The sequence below is a fragment of the Vombatus ursinus genome, unplaced genomic scaffold, assembly GCF_900497805.2.
Source record: "Vombatus ursinus unplaced genomic scaffold, bare-nosed wombat genome assembly UNPS02014832.1, whole genome shotgun sequence".
NCBI lineage: Eukaryota > Metazoa > Chordata > Mammalia > Diprotodontia > Vombatidae > Vombatus > Vombatus ursinus.
This window is the reverse complement of record NW_020954610.1, coordinates 30,498,515-30,520,354: the sequence shown is the minus strand read 5'-3', so window position 1 is coordinate 30,520,354 and position 21,840 is coordinate 30,498,515. Positions and strand designations below refer to the sequence as shown.

Sequence of the window (21,840 nt, the reverse complement as noted above, 5' to 3'; positions counted from 1 at the left end):
AATTGGTGAAGAGATTGGATAAATGAAAAGTGGATTACTTGGAAGAACTGAGGATGCTAAGCTTGAAGAAGAGAAGGTTTTAGGAGGTATATAATGTCTTTAGCTATTTTAAGGGCTATCATGTGGAAGATGTTATTGGACAACTAATGGATAGTTACTATTATCAATTTTATAGCTGATAGCAAACTAGATAATTTAGTCTTAAAAGGTAATATTAATCATTTCATTAATTTTATTACCACCAGTAACATTTCAGATACACAAGAGGTTTATAAAGTTAGTGTCTACCAGGATCCAATTAAAGTCCAAGATGTTCCTAATTAATCAGGTATTGTTCAAAAGGTTTGTGCTCAAAAAGTTTGTAGTATGTTTAATTTTTTCAGAATAAGTTTAGAATACAAGTATACTGTATTTTTGAATTATTAGAAGAAAACATTAATCTTTCAGTGTTATATAGATGTAATCCAGATTACCTCTTTGGTTATCTGTTATATGGATGACTTAATGGGCTTTGTTGAGAGACTCTGGAGCCCCTAAATATCTTCCTCGTTATCTTGCACAATGGCAGAGACTCCTAAAGAGATACATACCAGAGAGTATGTGTGTGTGTGTGTATGTATATACATATATACATATATACATATATATTGGGTATGCATATATAAAGAGATATTTACAAATTTGCAATGTAAATATACAAACATATAACTACATACATGTGTATGTGTGTTGGACACATACACTTTAGGGGCATATTCAAAGAAGATTTTTCTATGGCCAGATCAGGATCAAAGAAATACATAAAATCACAAGATTTTACAAAAATACTTTTACCTTATTAATTGCCTGGAGAGGTGGTAATATGGGGGTTTCCTATTCAAATTTATAACACTGAAGAATCCAATAGAATGAACAAGAGAAAAAATGACCTAAGCTAAAAATATTTTTGCTAAAATAAGAAATGATGGACTTGAACTATTTATACTAGAGGCAGCATTTTACACCTCTAAATGGATAGAATTAGGTCTAAATATTTAAAAATCATTTTGTTATTACAAATGAAGCATCCTGGCATAGTGGATAGAGTGCAAAACTCCTTGGAATCAGGAAAGGGTGGTTAAAATAATCACTCTATCACCTATTAGCTGTGTGACCCTGGACAAGTCACTTAATTTCTATGCATTTCAGGTAAATCTGTATTTGTCTCCTACTACCTCTTCAAGGTTTAGGGAAATTTTATGTCAGGGAGGGGGGATTACTCCATAAAGACATAATCACAGACCTTTTGAATACTCATCAATCATTTTGTAAAAAGTGTTCATTTTTTTCTGCCCAAATTTTAAACGAAAGAGATCTATACTGTTCCCTACCACTTTTAAAATTTATGTTACTTTTTAAACTTACATACTAAAACTTAAATACACAATAAGAAAATAAAAAGAAATATATTATAAACTTAAATACAAAATGAGAAAAGAAAAAAAAGCACTGCCATGCATTAAATAAGAGAGGATTCAAAATATACAACAATAATTTCTATTTCAAAAAAGCCTATATAATAAATGCTACACATTGTGTTCAGAGATGTTCATCTTTGCCTCCTCATAATTTTTCTTTTGTTCTCTGCTGTGCCCTTTTTTCTTTGTTCTTTTTCTCCCCCTTCCTCCTCCCCCTCCCCTAAGAAAGCTACAATTAAGCTCAGATACATACACACGCACATACATACACATAAGCACATGCAAATATACACATACACACAAAGATATACACACACACAAACATGTAGGTATATACATACATGCATACACACATATACTTAGATATTTATAACTATACTTATATATAGACATATACATTCATGTAAGACTGTACTATACTTATTTGTCCTCTCTTTCTCTGAGGGTGGATAACCTCTTCATTTATAAGTCCAAGTCTTTCCATATTTCTCTAAATCTACCAACTCATCATTTCCTACACCACAGCAATATTCCAACCTTATGCTGTCTTGTTATTTTAAATAGTCTAAAACAACATTCATTAAAATGTCTGACATATAGTGTAGTTTCCCTATTTTTCTTTTTTGATTGAATCTATTTTAGCTCTAACATTGTCTGAGATCATGATTATTACCCTTGATTTTTTCCCTAATAAATTCTATTCCTGATCTTTATTTTGTGTTTGTGTATATCTTTTATTTCCTATCCTTCCTCATTCTTCTACTTTACTTCTGCCCATTACCTTGCTGTCCTATTACTTAACCTACCCCCTATCCAAGGATCCCTCCCTTAAGCTCCCATTCCTATAAATCTAAACACCCTTTTATACCCACCCTTTATGCTATTCTCTCCTCTCCCCTTCCCATTCCCATTAAGCTAAATACTCTTCTATACCCCCCCTTATCCTGTTCCCTTAACCCCCCCTTTAAAAATCCTTCCCTTATCTTTTCTCCTTAACCCCCCCTTTAAAAATCCTTCCCTTATCTTTTCTCCTCTCCCCATTCCCTTAGCCTTTATTTTTTCCTGAATTTAGAAGACTTTTATACCCTTCTAAATATATATGTATTATTCCCTCTTAAACCTATTCCCAATGAAAGTAGGATTCCAGAACTACAAACCTTCCTCCCCTATCTAATTCCTCTGTGTCAGTTCTTTCTTTTGCACCTCATTTGTATAATGTAAATACTCTTTTTACCTTTTCCTAAACCATTTTACCTTTTAGAATCCTATCATAGGTCTACCTCAATCCTTCTTTTGAACTACCCAATTACTAATAACAATCTTGGACATACGGTTTACATTTCATCATACAAAAAATAAACAGTCTGTCCTTATTGAGTCCCTTGTAATTAGTCTTTGATATGTGCCTTATATTTCTCTTGGATTTTATATGTCAAATCTTCTGTTAAGTTCATGTTTTTTTTTTATTTTTATTTTTAACAAAGTCCTGAATGTCTGGCAATTCATTAAATATCCATTTCTTTTTATTTAGGATTATGCTTAACTTTGCTGGGTATGATATTTTTAGTTGCAATTACAGTTCTTTTGCTCTTTGATATGTAGTGTTCCAAGACCTGCAGACTTTTAGTGTTGCTGCTGCTAGGTCTTGTGTGATTCTAATTGTGGCACTGTCATATTTAATTTATTTTTCTTGTTGCTCTTAATATTTTCTCCTTGAGTTGGGGGCTTCAGAATTTGACTATGATATTCCTGTAGGTTTTCCTTGTAAGATATTTTTCAGGTGGCAATTGGTGGATTTTTTCTGTTTTTACTTTCCCCTCTTGTTCTAACACTCTGGGACAATTTTCTTTTTTTTTAATTTAAATATTTAGTATTTTATTTCCCCCCAGTTATGTGTAAAAATAATTTTTAACATTTGTTTTTGAAACTTTGACTCCCAAATTCTCTCCCTTCCTCTCTCCCCCCACTGCATTGAGAAGGCAAACTATTCGATATAGGTTATACATGCATAGTCATTCAAAACATTTCTATAATAGTCATGTTGTGAAAGAAAACATAGACCAAAGAAAAAACCCTCAAGAAAAATAAAGAAAATTTAAAAAAAAGTATGCTTCAATCTGTATTCAGACAGCATCAGTTCTTTCTCTGGGGATTGATAGCATTTTTCATCATAAGTCCTTCAGAGTTGTCTTAGATTGTACTACTTAGATTGTAGACTTAGAATAGCTAAGTCATTCATAGCTGATCATCTTATAATACTGCTTTTACTTTGTACATGGTACATTTTGCTTTGCATGGACCCATGTAAGTCTTTCTAGGTTTTTCTGACAGCATCCTGCTCAACATTTCTTTTAACCCAATAGTATTCCATCATAATCAAATACCACAATTAGTTAAGCCATTCACCAATTGATGGACATCCCTTCAATTTTCTATTCTTTGTCAGCAGAAAAGAGCTGCTATAAATATTTTTGTAAATATACATCCTTTTTATTTTCATTTTTTTTATCTCTTGGGATACAGACATAGTAGTGGTATTGCTAGATCAAAGAGTATGTATGGATTTATAGCCCTTTGGGTATAGTTCCAAATTGCTCTATAGAATGGTTAAATTAGTTCACGACTCCACCAACAATGCATTAATGTCTCCTTTTCCCCACACCCCCTCCAACATTTGTCATTTACATTTTCTATCCATTAGCCAAGCTAATAGGTATGAGGTAGTACTTCAAAATTGTTCTAACTTGCTTTTCTCCAAGCAATAGAGTTAGAACATTTTATTTTCATATGGCTGTAGATAGCTTTCACTGCTTCATCTGAAAATTGTTTGTACCTTTTCATCATCTATCAATTGGGGAATGGCTGTTATTTTTTATAAATTTGGTTCAGTTCTTTATATGTTTGAGAAATGAGGCTTTTATCAGAGAAACTTGTTTCAAATTTATTTTTCACAGTTACTGCTGCTAACTGTATTTCCCTCCATCCTATTCCTCCCCACCCTGTTTATTCTATTCTCTCTCATTTCACTCCACCCCTCCTTAAAAGTGTTTTACTTCTGACTACCCGTTCCCCCAATCTGTCCTCCCTTCTATCACCTCCATCCTTTCTCTCATCCTCTTATGCTCCTATTTTCCTGTAGGGTAAGATAGATTTCTATACCTTATTGAGTGTGTATGTTATTCTGTCTTTGAGCTAATTCTGATGAGAGTAAGGTTCACTCCCTCCTGCCCCTCCCCTTCCCTATCTTCTCCACCACTGTAAAGGCTTTTTTCTGCCTCTTATTTACCCCTTTCTACTTCTCTCTTTCTCTTTTTCCCAGTACATTCCTCTCTTATTACTTAATTATATATATTTTAGATATCATCTCTTCATATTCAACTTACACTTGTGCTCTGTGTCTCTGTTTGTCTCTCTATGTATGTGTATATATGTATGTGTGTATACACTCTTTCTAACTGCACTAATAATGAGAAAGTTCTTATGTTATATATATCATCTTTCCATGTAGGAATGTAAACTGTTCAACTTTAATAAGTCTCTTATGATTTCTCTTTCCTGTTTATCTTTTCATGCTTCTCTTGAGACTTGAATTTGAAAGTCAAATTTTCTATTTAGTTCTGATCATTTCTCAAGAATGTATGAAATTCTTTTATCTCTTTGAATGTCAGTTTTTTCCCCTCATGGATTATATCTAGTTTTCCTGGATAGGTGCTTGGTTTTAATACTAGCTTCTTTGACCTCCAGAATATCATATTCCAAGCACTCTGATCCCTAAATGTAGAAGCTGCTAAATCTTGTGTTATTCTGATTGTATTCCCACAATACGTGAATTGTTTTTTTCTGGCTGCTTGCAATATTTTCTCCTTAACCAGGAAACTCTGGAATTTGGCTATAATATTCCTGGGAAATTTCCTTTTGAGATCTTTCAGGAGGTGATCAGTGGATTCTTTCAATTTCTATTTTAGCCTCTGGTTCTAGAACAGCAGAGCAGTTTTCCTTGATAATTTCTTGAAAGATGATGTCTAGGCTTTTTTTTTTTTGATCATGGCTTTCAGGCAGTTCAATAATCTTTAAATTATCTCTCCTGGATCTATTTTCCAGGTCAGTTGTTTTTCAATGAGATATTTCACATTGTATTCTATTTTTTCATTCTTCTGGTTTTGTTTTAAAATTTTTTGATTTCTCATAGAGTCATTAGCTTCCAGTTGCTCCATTCTAATTTTTCTTTTTCTTTGTTTCTTTCTTTGTTTCTTTGTTTCTTTGTTTCTTCTTTCCTTCCTTCCTTCCTAGGAAATGAGGTTAAGTGATTTGCCCAGGGTCACACAGCTAATAAGTGTCAAGTGTCTAAGACTAGATTTGAACGCAGGTCCTCCTGACTCCAGGGCTGGTGCTCTATCCACTGTGCTACCTAGCTGCCCTGATACATTCTAATTTTTAAGGAATTATTTTCTTCAGTGAGCTTTTGGACCTCTTTTTTCATTTGACCAATTCTGCTTTTTAAGGCATTCTCCTCCTAATTGGCTTCTTGGACTTCTTTTGCCATTTGGTCTAGTCTATTTTTAAAGTGTTATTTTCTTCAGTATTTATTGAGTCTCTTTTATCAAGTTATTGCCTCGTTTTCCTGCTTATTTTGTATCACTCTCATTTCTCTTCCCAATTTTTCTTCTACTTCTCTTACTTGATTTTCAAAATCCTTTTTGAGCTCTTCCATGGTCTGAAACCAATTCATATTTTTCTTGGAGGCTTTGGATGCAGGAGCTTAGACTTTGTTGTCTTCTTCTAATGAACTCACCAGGCCTGTGTTGGTTCCTTCTTCCTCTGGGCCCCATATTGGCGGCACAGCTGGGCCTGGTGTCCCTTATCAACAGAGGCTCCCTTAATCTTCCCTGGCTCAGAAGCAGACTCCAAACACTGTCTGGAAAATGAAAGTTCCTGTGACTGGGGCTAGGGCTACCTCCCAAACTGGTTAGCCCCAGGGCTTACAGCTTGTTTTTCAGGGAAACTAGCCTGGAGGTGTTACTCTTCACAGGGACCAAATGTTGGTCTTGGGATTTTCAAAAAATAATTAATTAATTAATTTTTAGTTTTCAACATTCACTTCCACAAGATTTTGAGTTCTAAATGTTCTCTCCCTCTCCTCCCCCTTCCCCAAGACAACATGCAATCTGATATAGGCTGTACATATGCATTCATAATAAACATATTTTCACATTAGTCATGCTGTAAAGAAGAATTAGAACCAAGGGGAGAAACCACAAGAAAGAAGAAACAAAAGAGAGCACATAGTGTGCTTCGATCTTCAATCAGACTCCATAGTTCTTTATTTGAATGTGGATATTATTTTCCATCCTGAGTCTTTAGGAGTTGTCTTAGATCCTTGCATTGCTGAGAAAAGCTAAGTCTATCAAACTTAGACATCTTGTAATGTTGCTGTTACTGCGTACAATGTTCTTCTGGTTCTGCTCACTTCACTCTGCATCAGTTCATGTAAGTCTTTCCAGGTTTTTCTGAAGTCTGCCTGCTCATCATTTCTTTTAGAACAATAGTATTTCATTACATTCATGTACCACAACTTGTTCAGGCATTTCCCAATTGATGGGCATCCCCTCATTTTATGAATTCTTGGCCACTACAAAAAGAGCTGTTATACATATTTTTGACATGAAAGTCCTTTCCCCATATTTACGATCTCTTTGGGATACAGACCTAGATGTGGTATTGCTGGGACAAAGGGTTTGCACAGTTTCATAACTCTTTGGGCTTAGTTCCAAACTACTCTCTAGAATTGGTTGGATCAGTTCACAACTTCACCAACAATGCATCAGTGTTCCAATTTTCCCACATCTTCTCCAACATTTATCATTTTCCTGTTTTGTTATGTTGGCCAATCTAATAGGTGTGATGTGGTACCACAGAATTGTTTTGATTTGCATTTCTCTAATCAATAGTGATTTAGAGTATTTTTTTTCATATGACTGTAGATGGCTTTAATTTCTTCATCTGAAAACTGCCTATTCATATCCTTTGATCATATCAACTGGGGAATGACTTGTCTTCTTACAAATTTGACTCAGTTCTCTACATTTTTTAGAAATGAGCACTTTATCAGAGACACTGGCTGTAAAAATTGTTTTCCAGTTTTCTACTTCCCTTCTAATCTTGGTTGTGGTCCTGGGATTTTTCTTTGTATCTCTCTTGTTTGTCCAGGACAACTACTGTTTTGGTCCAACTCTTATTTATTTTTACCACTCTACATTTGCCCTGAGGTGCTACTTTGTCTTGTTTGTGGGAGAAATCTGGAGCACTTGGAATGTATTGACCTACTCTACTATCTTCCCAGAATCTCCCCTCTTTTTTTAATAAGTAAAGAGAGTTCAGAATTTTTCCCCTGCAGGTTCAACAATGAGTTACCAGGAACCTCTGTAAGTTTTTCTGGTTGACAATGTTAAAGAAACCCCATGGAATTCAGGTTGCTTTGGATGTATTTGAATTTAATATTCTTCTTTCAGATGTTACTCACATTAAATGTGAGGTGGCAGAGACATTTTAGAATCTGCTCACAAAGTTTTCAGCAACATGAACAATAAAAAGAGAAGCATGTAACATCATTTGTTTATACCAACTCGAAGTTGTTTCCCCATAAATGTGGTGTTTTATATTGAATTAGTTGACTGAGAGACTCCTAAGGGAGTCTTCTGATTCTTTCTCTTGAGCCCCCTTTATGTTTTTTTCCTTGTCTATCATAAGATCACTTGAAATAAGGATGTTGGTGCAGCACTACCCAGATTATTAGCAGCTGCTCTAGAGACAGGTTCTTTTTAGCAAAGTTAGCTTGGAGCAGTAGAGTAGCTGATGAAATAGTTCATTCTTCTCATCTATAAGCCATTGGTCCCATCTGGGGGAAGACCTTTTCAGTGAAGGTCAAAAGCTGGGAGTATGGCACTATTTAGTTAACTCAGAATGGGAGAAAGATCATTAATTTGTGCAACCTACTCATTATTCAAGAAAAAATAGAAACAACTATGTGTCCCCTGATTCTAGAAGGCTGGGGATGTGTTACATTCCAAGGTATATCTTGGAAGGAATATGCATGTTGGAACACATACCTATACATCCTGTGTTATTTAGCTCTGGTAATGAAATTGTTAATATTTTTGTTTTAAAACAATGGTTGTAAATAAATTTTGTTATTATTTTTCAATGCAATCATCGTGTTTAAGTTATGTGTTGAAAGATCTGAATGCCATCAGGAAAGTGAAGGATAGAGACTATTACAATTTTGGTTCCTTTTCCTAACTTTTGCTTTGGCTGGTAAGATTATGGTCATTTTAGCTTAAGATAAAACAGGAGGGCATGGAAGAATTTTATCACCATTCTAGGTTCAAATCCTAAGTTTGCTATTTACTAGCAGCTAGGTGGCACAATAGTTAGAGTGTTGGGCTTGGAATTAGGAAGACCTGAGTTCAAATCCTGCTTTGGGTACTTTTAAGCTGTGCTACTAAGCAAATCACTTAATGTCTCTTGGACTTAATTTCCTTATTTGTAAAGTGGGAAAAATAATAATACCTACATCAAACTTTTGCAAAGAACAAATTAAATAGCATTTGTAAAGTGCTTTATAAATTTTAAAGCATTATACAAATGCTAAATATTATTGTTATTACTACTATCTATGACCTTAGGCAAATCCTCTGCCTCTACAGCTGCAATTTCTTCAACTGTACAATGAAACAAGAAGGTGGGACTACATGGTCTCTAAGAATTCTTTCTAGATTTATGGTGCTAGCATTGAAATCCACTCCTTTTATTAATGAGAGTATAATTGCATTTACTATTTTGGAATTAAAATGATTTTGGAAAAGTAATGGTTATATTCCAACAAATTAATTTGGAGAACCCAAATAATTTTTTTTTAAACAACAGACTTTTGAATGAATATGTAGGCTCATAGATTTAGAGCTGGAAGGGGCCTCAGAAGTACAATCTCCTCATTTTAAAGCTAAGATGAAAGAGGTAAAATTATTTTCTCAACGTCATATTGGTTTTAGTGAAAAATGTGATCAGATTTTGAACCCAGATCTGATTTAAGTCTTTTTGTTTCTAAACTGTTTTATGTGTTAAACATATTTTCTTCTTCCACCTGCCACTACTGCCTTCTATAGGCTTTCGATTCAACATGTTTTAAAAATAAAATAAATGATACATTAAAATTTTGGTTGTACTTTTAACCAAATTAAACTTTTGGTTGTATTTTAATAGCTCTGTGACTGTAGACATAACTTTTGGGAATATCAATATTTTAACATTAAATTAATATATGCTTAAATATATTTTTATTTTGTTAAGTATTTCCCAATTACATGTAAAAAAACTTACCCATGAACAATTAAAATTTCTTTTTTGTTGTTGTTCTTTGCTCAGTTTTCCACTTTATTTCTTGATTTTGAAGTTTATGTTAAATTTGAACTGTTTCCAGCATGAAAGGGTAGGGAGGGGAGTGGCATTGTCTCAATGTTCAGATTAAGAAGATTGAATTGATCCTGTATAATTTACTTATTGATCCTATATATAATTAATTGCTTACATCCTTTAATTCTTTAAATCTTGGTTCTCTGTCTCAGAATTTAGTTTGGAATCAGCTGGGCTGTAATGAATTAAGTCCAGAAGTTGGATTCTCCTGCTAATCAATGATCTCTTCTTGCACCAAGGAACTTAATTGACCTTGAAGTATACACATGAATTGGACCTACCATCTTTACACCACCAAGTTATCCTTCAAGGATGTCTAGTTTGCTGTCCAAAAAGTCTGGGCCTCACTGACTTCATAGGTAGACTCAAACATGATGTGCGATGACTAACTTTGATCTATCAATACTACAACTTGTTTAGCCATTCTCCAATTTGATGGATATCCTTTCAATTTCCAATTCTTGGACACCACAGAAAGAATTGCAGTAAATATTTTTGTACATGTGGGTCCTTTTCCCATGTTTGTGATCTGTTTAGGATACAGCTCTAGAAGTAATATTGTTGGGTCAAAGGGTATGCACATTTTTGTAGCCCTTTGGGCATGATTCCTAATTGCTTTCTAAAATGGTTGGATTATTTCACAACTCTACCAACAATGCATTAGTGTTCCAATTTACCCACATCTTCTCCAACATTTATCATTTTCCTGTTTTGTCATGTTAACCAATCTGAGAGATGTGATATGGTACCTGAAAGTTGTTTTAATTTGCATTTCTCTAATCAATAGTTATTTAGAGCATTTTTCATATGATTATAGATAGCTTTAGTTTCTTCATCCAAAAACTGCTTATTCATATTCTTTGACCATTTATGATGATCACCTAAATAATTCAATTACTTTATTTTTTAAAATATAAATTTAATAGTTTTTGATGGACAGCCTATATGCTGTGTTCATACCTATGCATTTTCAAGTCATGAAGAGGAAAATCTCTGTGTTTGGGTAAAATGACTATATTTCTCACCAGCCAAAATGATAGGCAGGAAAGGTAACATATAAGAAGATGTCAAGTCTTATTATCTATACATTTGAAACACTGATGATTCAGTTGCTGATGAAAGTTGCTTTATGTAGAAAAGTATAGGTTTTAGGGGGATTGTTAGAATGTGCTTTTCTCAGGATAACTGTTCGACACTATTATGGCTTATGCCTTTTATGTCTTTTATATGTAATGATCATGCTAGTAGCCTCATATTCACAGAGCATTAACTATGATTTACTTTTCAAACTACATGCATGAGTTTATATTGATCTATGCACATTATTTTCCTTTTGGAAGGATAATTGTGAGATGCCTGGGCAATGTTAGAGACATAGTTCATGGTTCTAGAATAACTGGCTCACACTTCAATGGTAGTTGATGACATTTACCCTATAAGTGTTCATATAATCATTTATGCATTTCAATTGTTGCAGACAGTCTGTGAAAAAACAAGTGAATATCAATCCACAAGGCGCAGACTTTATAGCATGAAAATGACCTGACCTTTGATATAGGGATGTCTTGGTAAAGAACTTTTGCCAGTACAGATCAATGGCTTTTCTGCAACTTAAAGTTCAGTGACTTGCCAAGGGTCAAACAACTAGTATGTCAGAGGCAGGGCTTAAACCCAGTCTTTTCTGACTCCTTCACTAGTTTTCTAACCATTCATACATGTGTACATACATACACATATATATGTATATGTATGCATATGTGTACATACGTATATATACACATACATGTATATACATATATATACGTGTGTATGTATGTATGTATATATGTATATGTATATGTATATATATATATATATATATATAGTCTATATCTATATGTCTGATTTTTAAGATTGAATGCTGATTAATGTGAAAGTTGGGAGGCTTCCATAACAGATATGATGGCCAAAACAACTGATAAGCTAGAAAGATCAAATAAGAAGAAATTTAATAGGGAGGAATGTAAAGTCTTATACTTGGGTTCAAATAATATAGGGGAGATGTAACTAACTAAGAGGTTGTATGAAACAATTTTTTGGTTTTTTTGTATACTGTGAACTCAATATAAGTTAACAGTGTGATGTTACATCCTGAAAAGCTATTGTGAGCTAAGACTTCATGAAGAGAATCTTAATGTCCCAAATGATTAATGGCATATCTACTCTACTCATCTTTAGTTAAAGTATATCTAGAATATTGTGTTTTGATCTGTGTGACATTGTTTTGAAAGGGTAGTGACAAACTGGAGGGTGTCTGGATAGAGCAACCAGGTTGATGAAGGGTCTTAAAATCTCAAAGATTGGCCAAAGAAACTGTGGATGGTTAGACTGGAGAAAGAAAAAAAAAGGCTTAAAAGAACAAATAAACACACACATATACATATGTGTATATTTAAATATATATGTGCATAGAACAAATATATGTATGTGTATGTTTACGTGTATATGCACATTTATATCTATCTTCGCATATTTGAAGGGCTATTATGGGGAATTAGGACTATACTGGTTCAGTGTGATGTCAGAGTAGAACCAGAAGCAAGCAAGCAATGTATGGATGTTGTGGAGAGTCAGATTTTGACTGGATAACAAAGAAACAACTGGCTGTCAGTGAGAGCAGTTTATGAGTGGAATGGATGGCTTAGGAGATAGTGAGTTCCTCCTCTTTGGATATCTTCAGACCATTTCATGGGGATAGAGATTTCAGCCTCAAGTAAAGACTGATTTGGAGAACATGACTTTTGAGAGTCTCTTCTACTCTGATCTTTGTGGCATGGAGAAGCAATTAGGAAATTCCTTTTTAAGAGTGTTGTTTATGCTACAATCTAAATTTCCCATATGATTTACACTTATTTAGTATTTTACAGTTTATAAAATATTTAATTCATATTATATAATTTGTTCCTTGCCATAAACCTGTCAAGTAGGTAGAGCAAACAACCTGCACCACTAGTGTTAGGTAGGTATTAGTCAAATTGAAAAAGAGAATCAGAGCTGAGGAAGATGTGTATAACCTCTAAACATGGTGGGAAATATTCTAAAATTATAAGTTGTAGAAGAAAATGCTGACCTGCTTTGGTGAAGAAATTCTAGGAACTCCTTAAATAGAAAAAAAAATAATAAGTCTCATCCCCATATCTTTCAATGCGATATTTCACATAAGGGACCCAGCCTTACCCAGTGCTTTTGTGTAATCACATTTACTATCAAGACAAGCAGTCTTAAAATAACAAATAATTATCCTTCACAATGGAATTTTAAATGGAAAGCCATTTCATAAGATTGTTAATTGTTCTTCCTCTCTCTTGACTTTTAGCCAGTATACACATGTGTGAATGTATGTGTACACACACCTTCATATATCTATAAATATCCATACACACACTAACACATATAGTATGCATATTTCTCCTACAGTTATTAAAACTAGTTATTAAGAATTTTTTCTAGAGAGAATTTCTCTAAATAAAAAGTGGTAGACTTCTATATTTTGGAATTGTTTCGGTGCCATTTTATTTAAAGGCATACAGACTAGAAAAATAATTTGAGATCTCTTGTATCCCAATTAACAAGTCACAATTGTTCATTTACCTTTTTTTTTTTTTAACAAATATTCTTTTCCTTTAATCTGGTGATTCAAAGTGCATAAGCCCATTGGCTCAAGGAATCCGAAATTTAATTTAGTGCTGGTAAGTTTTGGAAGTATATATGGTATGCCCAAATTATTTATTCAGTCAGGGAATAAACTAATTCTGCCCTAATTGGCATCTGAGAGGAATGTCCCTAATGCCCTTAGGAAAACTAACAGTTGATTAAATAGGACGAATAGGGTTAGAGATGGGAGCATGGCAAATGCACACTTGAATAAAATACCATTGTTAAATAATTGCTCTCATGATTTTTTTTCTCCCTGAAAAGTTACCTTTGATTTAATTCGGGAAGTAGCACCTGGAAAAATTTCTACTTAAATCCCTCCCACTATTCCTCTTATTCTAATAGCCCTGAATTCAAATACTAAATCTAAGAGAGGGAGGTAAAAATGAACAGTGGAAAACAGATGGTAACAGTTACAACTAGCAAATTCCCAGTTGGTGGCTCTCACATTTAGACGCTGGCATCTGTTCCTCCCCACTGCAAAATGGTTTTAACTTCGAGGTGTTAAAAATATGTAAGTTGCTGTTTTATTCATCTTTGCTGTTTACTGACTTTAATGACTTACAGTATATCCAATGAAAAGTACAATGTTTACCCAAGCAGCAAAAGACTCAAAACAGAAATATGGGACTGTATGAAAGAACCTTGTGGTCTACCAAACAGCATATATGTGTTACAGGTGCATCTCCCTTTATGCAAGGGACAAGTTCCAGCAAAGTTGTAGCTGAATTTTGCATGGGCTTGAAAAATTGTATTAAATTAAAAACATGTCAAAAGAGCCTGATATTTAAAAAGAATCCCTCATTTAAAACAAACCATCCTTTTAGAAGGTAAATAAGCACATATTACCTAAGTTATCTGGTTGTCTAGAACTGTTTTTCCTTTGAATGAAGTGTACCTGTATCAGCAGAGTGATATAGTGGATGTAGTCTGCCTCCTCAGTTATGAAGATCTGGGTTCAAATCCTGACACATATTGGCTATGTGAATCTGAGCAAGTCTGTTGTCTTCCCCATTTGATTGTAAGCTCTTTGAGGACAGGGATTGCCTTTTGCCTTTTTTGTTTTTGTATCCTTAGTGTTTAGCACAGTGCATGGAACATACTAGACACTTACTGAATGTTTATTGATTGAAGACATTTAATCTTTTTTTTTAGTGTTCTAGGACATCTGTGTCAAACCTGCAGCCCTTCGACTGCAAACAGTCAACTCCTGAGAGTTTCTCCCCAACTAGATGAAAATGTAATTGGGAAATGTTTAACAAAATAAATAAAAATACCACACAACATAGATAATGTTAATTTGTGGTTTTCTAAGTCAATATTTAGTCTTCAAGAATCTGTTTCTTTTTGTTTGATACTGTTGTTTGAGGAAATTCTCTAAGACTACAAGCTATAGAGAAAATGTTGACCTGCATTGGTTGAATAGTTTTGTTGCTAGGAATTCTTCATACAAATGAATTCTCAGGACTGGTAAAGAAACAAACAAAATAAAACAATCTCCCCCTCAAATTAACAAATAGCAGGAAAAAGAAACTAAAAGAATGAGGAAAACCTATAGTATTGGTCTTAAGAAGTGAAGAATCAATATATATATCTATATATCTATATATAGATTATATATATATCAATACACACACACACACATATTTCCCATTGCCATTACTGTTTGGCATCAGAAGAAATATGCCACTGAATGGTTTAATATTATAGTGGTTGAGAAATAAACTAGTGATAGAGGAATACCAAATATTCCAATTTGGTTTAGCCCCTATATGTTTTTTTATCCCTACTTCCTACTATACATTTTAATTCCCATAGTTCTATTGCATTAGGTTAGAACATCTTATAAGGAGAGTTTCGGGTAGGGATTTTGAAAACATCTGTCCCTGAAGTGTGTTTAAAAAATCCCTCCTTTTTTTTTTAAATATGTGGGGTTTGATTAAATTTAAAATATATTTTACCCATAGTTTAAACATACACATATATTTAAACTGTATTTTAATCCTTATGGGTCTGATTCATGTTCATGTTGCTCATCAAAACATTTTTTGTATTGTTATCAGTGCAGTCTTTGGCTGGATTGAACTAATACATAAGGAAATAAAGCAAAAGTCACTTATATTGGTGTCCCAGGCTCCTGTCAATGTCCTTTGTGGCCATACTTAGAACTTTTTCAATCTGCCCATTTACTAACTTGATCTTCATAGGCCTTCTGACAAAACATAGGAATTACTGGTTTGGCCTTCCACCTTCCTCTCATATCTGTCCGACTGGAACATTTAGCCTTCACTTGCAATCTTAGTTCTACCCCAGTCCTTTTGGGAACTGGAGATTTGCCCTGGAAATGTAAACTCTGTGGCTGAGCCCCCAAGACCTACTGTCAACCCTTTCTGACTCTGTGTGCCTTCTTACCTGCACCTTTATCTACCAATCAATAAACTAATCAATCAACAGATATTCATTGAGCATTTACTATATGCAAGGCACTGTTTGAATGTACAAATACAAAAATGAAATAATCACTCCCCTCATAGAGCTTACTTTCTATTGGGTGAGACAAATACACAATATAACTATTAAATATATCCATGGTAATATTTTGGGGGAATACACTAATGTTAGGATATTCTGAAAGCTCTCCTGCTGAAGATGAAATTTGAGCTCAATCTTGAAGGAGACCAGAGATTCTAGTAGTCAAAGATGAGGAGGAAGGCAGATATGGGTGACAGGTAGGGCAATATCATGGAGAAATGAGAAGGATTGCTGTCTTATTGTCTAGTAATTCTGTCCTAACGGGCATCTGAGAGAAATTTTCCTAATGTCTTTAGGAAAACTGACAGTTGATTAAGTAGGAAGGATAAAGTTAGAAATGGGATTATGGAGATTGTATATTGCAAGAAAATGCTGTTGTTAAAGAATTGTTTGTGATTTTGTCCCCTATAAAGTTACTTTTGATTTCAATTCAGGAAGTGGCACATAGGAAAATTTCTACTTAAAACTGGACATATGTTCAGTATAGCTGGACTACAGAATGCATGAAGAGGAGTTATGTGTAATGGAACTAGAATGGTAGAATGGAGCTAGTTTGTGAAGAGTTTTAAATACCAAATAGAGGACTTTGTATTTGATCCCAGAGGTGATAGGGAACCACTAGAGCTTACTGGGCAGAGGAGTTAGCATGGTCAGACCTGTACTTGGAAAATCCTTTTGGCTGCAAAGTGAGTCCGTCCTCCGCATAGAGCATGGGTGACTTAAAGGGAGGCAGAGCAGATACTTTTTTGGTATCTTCTCCAAGTCTCTTCTCCCTTCTCCAAGGGAGACTTTGACTTCTGCCAGGAGATGAAGCAAGAGGTTTGGACTAGAGGCTGGCCACTCTGTTCTCCTCAGAGAGAGGAGTTAATGCTTTAGAATTATATCTGTCTGCTCCCTTAAATATTGTTAGTATAGGGGATGTAATTTTCATGTTCAAGATAAAGTCCTTGAAAAGGTCAGATGCAATATGTTCCTCTACTTTCTCTTCTCTTACTTAACCTCTTACAAATCTGACTTCTAACTTCATTTTTCCGCTGAAACTCCTTTCTTTAAAGACATCAAAGATCTTTTAATCACTAATTCAATGGCCTTTTTTCAATCCTCATTCTTCTTGAGCTCTCACTGTTGATCATTCTCTTGTTTTTCATGTTCTCTTCTCTTTAGATTTTTGGAAGATTATTCTATCCTCCTACCTATCAGAGCATTCCTCAGTCTCCTTTGCTAGATTATCATCCAGGTCATGCCTTCTAATCATAGGTGTCCCACAGGGTTCTGTCTTGGACCCTCTTCTCTTCTATTCTCTATACTACTTCACTTGATGATCTCATCAGTTTTCATGGATTTAACTACCATCTCTAATTTGATGATTCTTAAATCTACCTGTCCTCTCCTAACCTCTCTGCTGACCTCCAATTTTACATTTCCAATTGACTTTCAGAAATTTCAAACTGGATGTCAGGGAAACATCTTAAATTCAACATGTAAAAAACTGAACTCATTATCTTTTCCTCTAAACCCCCATCTCCTAACTTGTTTATTATTGTTGAGAACCAGCACCATCTTCCCAGTCCCTTAGACTCAAAATCTGTCATCCTCACTCCTCATTATCTCTCACCTGTGCACTCTCACCCCAGCCAATTTGTTGCTTCAGTCTGTCAATTTTACCTTTGCAACAACTCTCAAATATGACCCATTCCCTCCTCTGATACTGTCGTCACTCTTGGTGCGCCCTCATCAATTTACACTTGGACTATTGCAATAGCCTGTTTATGGTTTTGCCTGCCTCAAGTCTCTCCACATTTCAATCCATCCTCCATTGAGCTGTCAAAGTGATTCTCCTAAGCATGGGTCTGATCATGTCACCCTTACCCAATAAACTCCAGTGGCTCCATATTGCCTCCAGGATCAAATACAAAATCCTCTGCTTTTCCAGCTCATTTTACAGATAAGGAAATGAGGCAAACAGGATTAGGTGACTTGCCCAGGGTCACACGGCTAGTTAGTCTCTCAGGCTGAATTTGAACTCAGGTCCTCTATCTGATGAACCACCTATCTGCCTGGCAACAAATGTAAAATGCTTTGAAAAAACTTAAAGGGCTTTATAAATGCCAAAAAAAAATTCTCTGCTTAGTGTTCAAAGCCCTTCATAACTCATCTACCATGATTACTTTTTCTAGTGTTTTTGTATCTTGCTCCCCATTATGTACTCTTTCATCCAGTAACACTGGCCTCCTTGCTGCTGTTCTAATAAACAAGATACTTCATCTCTCTGCTTTGGTCATTTTCTTTGGCTGTCCCCCTTGCCTGGAATGTTCTTCCTTCTCAGGGTGGTGGTTGTGTGAGTATAGAGAAGAGGATATATACAAGAAATGTTGCGAAGTCAGAACTGCCAGGACTTGACAACAGTTTGGATATGGGGAGGTGGGTGTGAATGTGAATAAGGATATCAATGTTGTGAGCCTGGGAGACTGAAAGGATGGTGGTGCACTTAACAGTAATAGGAAAGTTAGGAAGAGGGAGGGTTTGGAGAAAATATAATGCATTCTGCTATGGACAAATTGACTTTGAGACGCCTGTGTGACGTATAATTCAGAAATTCCAAAAGGCAGCTGGTGAAGTGAGAATGGATCTCAGGAGAGAAATTAGGATTGGATATGTAGATCTGGGGATTATAGGCATAGAGATGGTAATTGAACCTTTGGGAGCTAATGAAATCATCAAGAGAGATAATAAAGGAGAAGAGGAGAGCTCCCATGTCAAAGTCTTGGTGGACAATGGTAAATCTACCTGGCGTCTGGGACCTGACTGTCCTCAGTCTACCTTATCCTGTTGGCACTGAACTCTGATTGCAATAATCATTAAATTGTTTATATGAATTGTGCCATTCTACCTTGCTCTTTTCACCAGTGATCTGCCTGAACTTGCTCTCATGGGGTCCCTCCTCCCTGACTTCTAGATTTTCACCTAGATGCTGCTGCCTAATACCTTGAGAGGTCTCCACCCTGAGACCAAATCCATAGGGTTGATGAACTTACTGCCTGAACTTACTCCTCAATGATTATCAAATTCCCACCTTGTCCTACCCTCCCCAGTCCTGATGTTCTGAATTCCCCAGCTGTCATTATTCCAACTGTGTTCCCTCTCCCATTGTCTGCTCCATTAATCATATCCCCTTCAAAACTCACCACCTCCCAACTAAACAGCTTACTCTAAAGCTATCCTCCCCTTTCATTATGCTCTTTGGAACTCCTGCTTTGTAGGTAACAAACTTGCTTTCATTTTAAATATCTTTTTTCCTTTTCATCTTGCACTCAGTGAGATAGGTCTCCCTTCTTGATGACATAGATTTCTTGGACACCTTTTCCAGCCCTAGTCACACTTTCATTCATACCCCCTGATTCACTGGTTGAGGTGGGGAAATTGGAAGATTCTTTGGTCCCCTTTGTCACTTCCAGGCTCTCCCTCTACTGCTGTCATTCAGTAACCTCTTCTCTTGTGAGGTTCATTCAATTCATATTTACCATCCAGTCAAGATTTTGGCAGTGTTATTATTGTCGTCTTGAACACTACTTTCCCCAATGAGTTCAGTTTCTGGCTAGCACTTTTTCTTCACCTCCTGCCCTGATATTAGGAGACTTCAATACACATATTGATAACTGTTCAACACCTTAACCTCCTAGTTCCTCAATTTCATAATTTCCCATGACCTACTCTTTCACCCCACCTCTGCTACACAGAGATTATCGTACTTTTAATCTTATCATCATCCACAAGTATTTCATTTCCATATTCATAGACTCTGAAATTCCCATATCTGATCACAATCTGTTGTTATTTTACTTCTCCCTCTGCCTTGCAACCTATAGCTCTGTTCTATGTCCTCACTGTGACCTCTGCTGTTTCCACCCCTCAATTCTTTCATAGACCCTCACCTCTACAGTTGAAACACTCCTTCCCTTTTGATCTAGTGCCCTTGGTGAACCACTTTAAACTTTGCACCATCTTCTTCTCTCCAGTCCCTTGCTCCCTCTTCTATCACTGATTTTGTCCTGTAAAGCCTCCTTGGATTACTCCTGCCATCTACTACTTTTACTTCTACTTAAGCACTACTGAATTAAGCTGGAAAGAAAATTACGAAAATGTATTAATTGGGTCTGTCATATATTTCTATTATATAATCTCAACTGGCCTTCACAGCAATAAGACAATCGTTCCTGATCCATTCCCTGATTGATCCATTATTCCACTACCATAGCACTTTTTTGGGAAAACTTTTCATCCTTCCTCAATTCTACCAAGGCTCACCCTTCTTTCATCTTCTCACCTGAGAACCAGGTTCATATTAAACTGAAAAAAATTGAGGCTATTTGCTGAGAGCTCCTTCTTTACTACTCCTCATTTCACATTACTCAGATGCCTTCCACCACTATCTCTTCCTTAAGAACCAGGTTTTTAGTTTTATTCATCATTTCAATGCTTTTTTTTTTACTTCCATTTTATTTTTCCTCAAATTTTAGTAGGGATATGATTTTCCCATCAGGATTGCTTTCAGCTATATCCTAGGAATTTAAGTATGCTGTATCATCGTTATCATTTTCCCCCACATAATTATTAAAGACTTCTATGATTTGCTTTTTGACTTACTTGTTATTTCAGACTTCATTGTTGTCTCCATTTTGGGTCTGTATCTTTTGTTTGTGGTCCCTGAACTAATAACTATTTTAATTGTGTTTTATTCTATAAAGGATATATTTATTATTTCTGCCTTTTTGTATTTGTTTGCAATATCTTTGTGCCACAATGATCAATTGGTCGCAGCCAATTGTAAAAGTTCCATAAGGTATGTGAAGAAATATCTATGTTCTTTTGCAGTTTCATTTAGGAGAAGTAATAAGTGTTTTAGGTCTATTTTCTCTAGCAATTTGTTCAATCCCTCAGAGAGAAGGACATTGAAATATTTGGATTAGCATCTATGTATTCTTAATAGCTCAGTTAATGTTTCCTTTATGAATTTCAAAGCTAAGGGATCTGAATGAATATACATTTAACACTGATATTGGTTTTGTTGTCTTATTCTTTTCCGTATAATATATTTTCCTTTTTTATCCCTTTCTATGTTTTGAATGTTTGTTTTCACTTTGTCTGATAATATAATTACATCTCTTCCTTTTTTAGATTTACTTGATACATAGTGATTTTCTTAAACACCTCATTTTTATTTTCTGTCATTGTTTTAAAATTTTTAATTTATATTTTTTTGTCACATTTTAAGTTCTGAATTGTCTCCCTCCTTCCCTCTACACCCCACACTACAGAAGGCCACCATTTAAAACATACACACACACACACAAGTTTAGAGGTCCTTTGTAGTTCATTTGAGTATTTATAATACTCAGAATAATTAGCCACTCAGAGTTATTCTTTAAACAATATTGCTGTTACTTTATACAACATTCTTTTGATTCTGCTTATTTCATTCTTCATTATTTCATATAAATCTTTCCATGTTTTTCTAAAATCAACCTGCTCATCATTTCTTACAGCACAGTAGTATTTCCATAAACCATAACTTGTTTAGCCATTCCCCAAAGAATGAACATCCCCTTAATTTCTAGTTTTTTGTTAGCCCAAAAGAAAACTGCTAAAATATTTTAGAACATATACATATATATTCTAAAATATTTTATAT

The 21,840-nt window shown here is 34.9% G+C and overlaps 1 pseudogene; it reads left to right on the top strand.

The window, feature by feature from the left end:
* Positions 1–21,840, top strand: part of LOC114025836 — a 199,788-nt pseudogene that overhangs the window by 97,826 nt on the left and 80,122 nt on the right.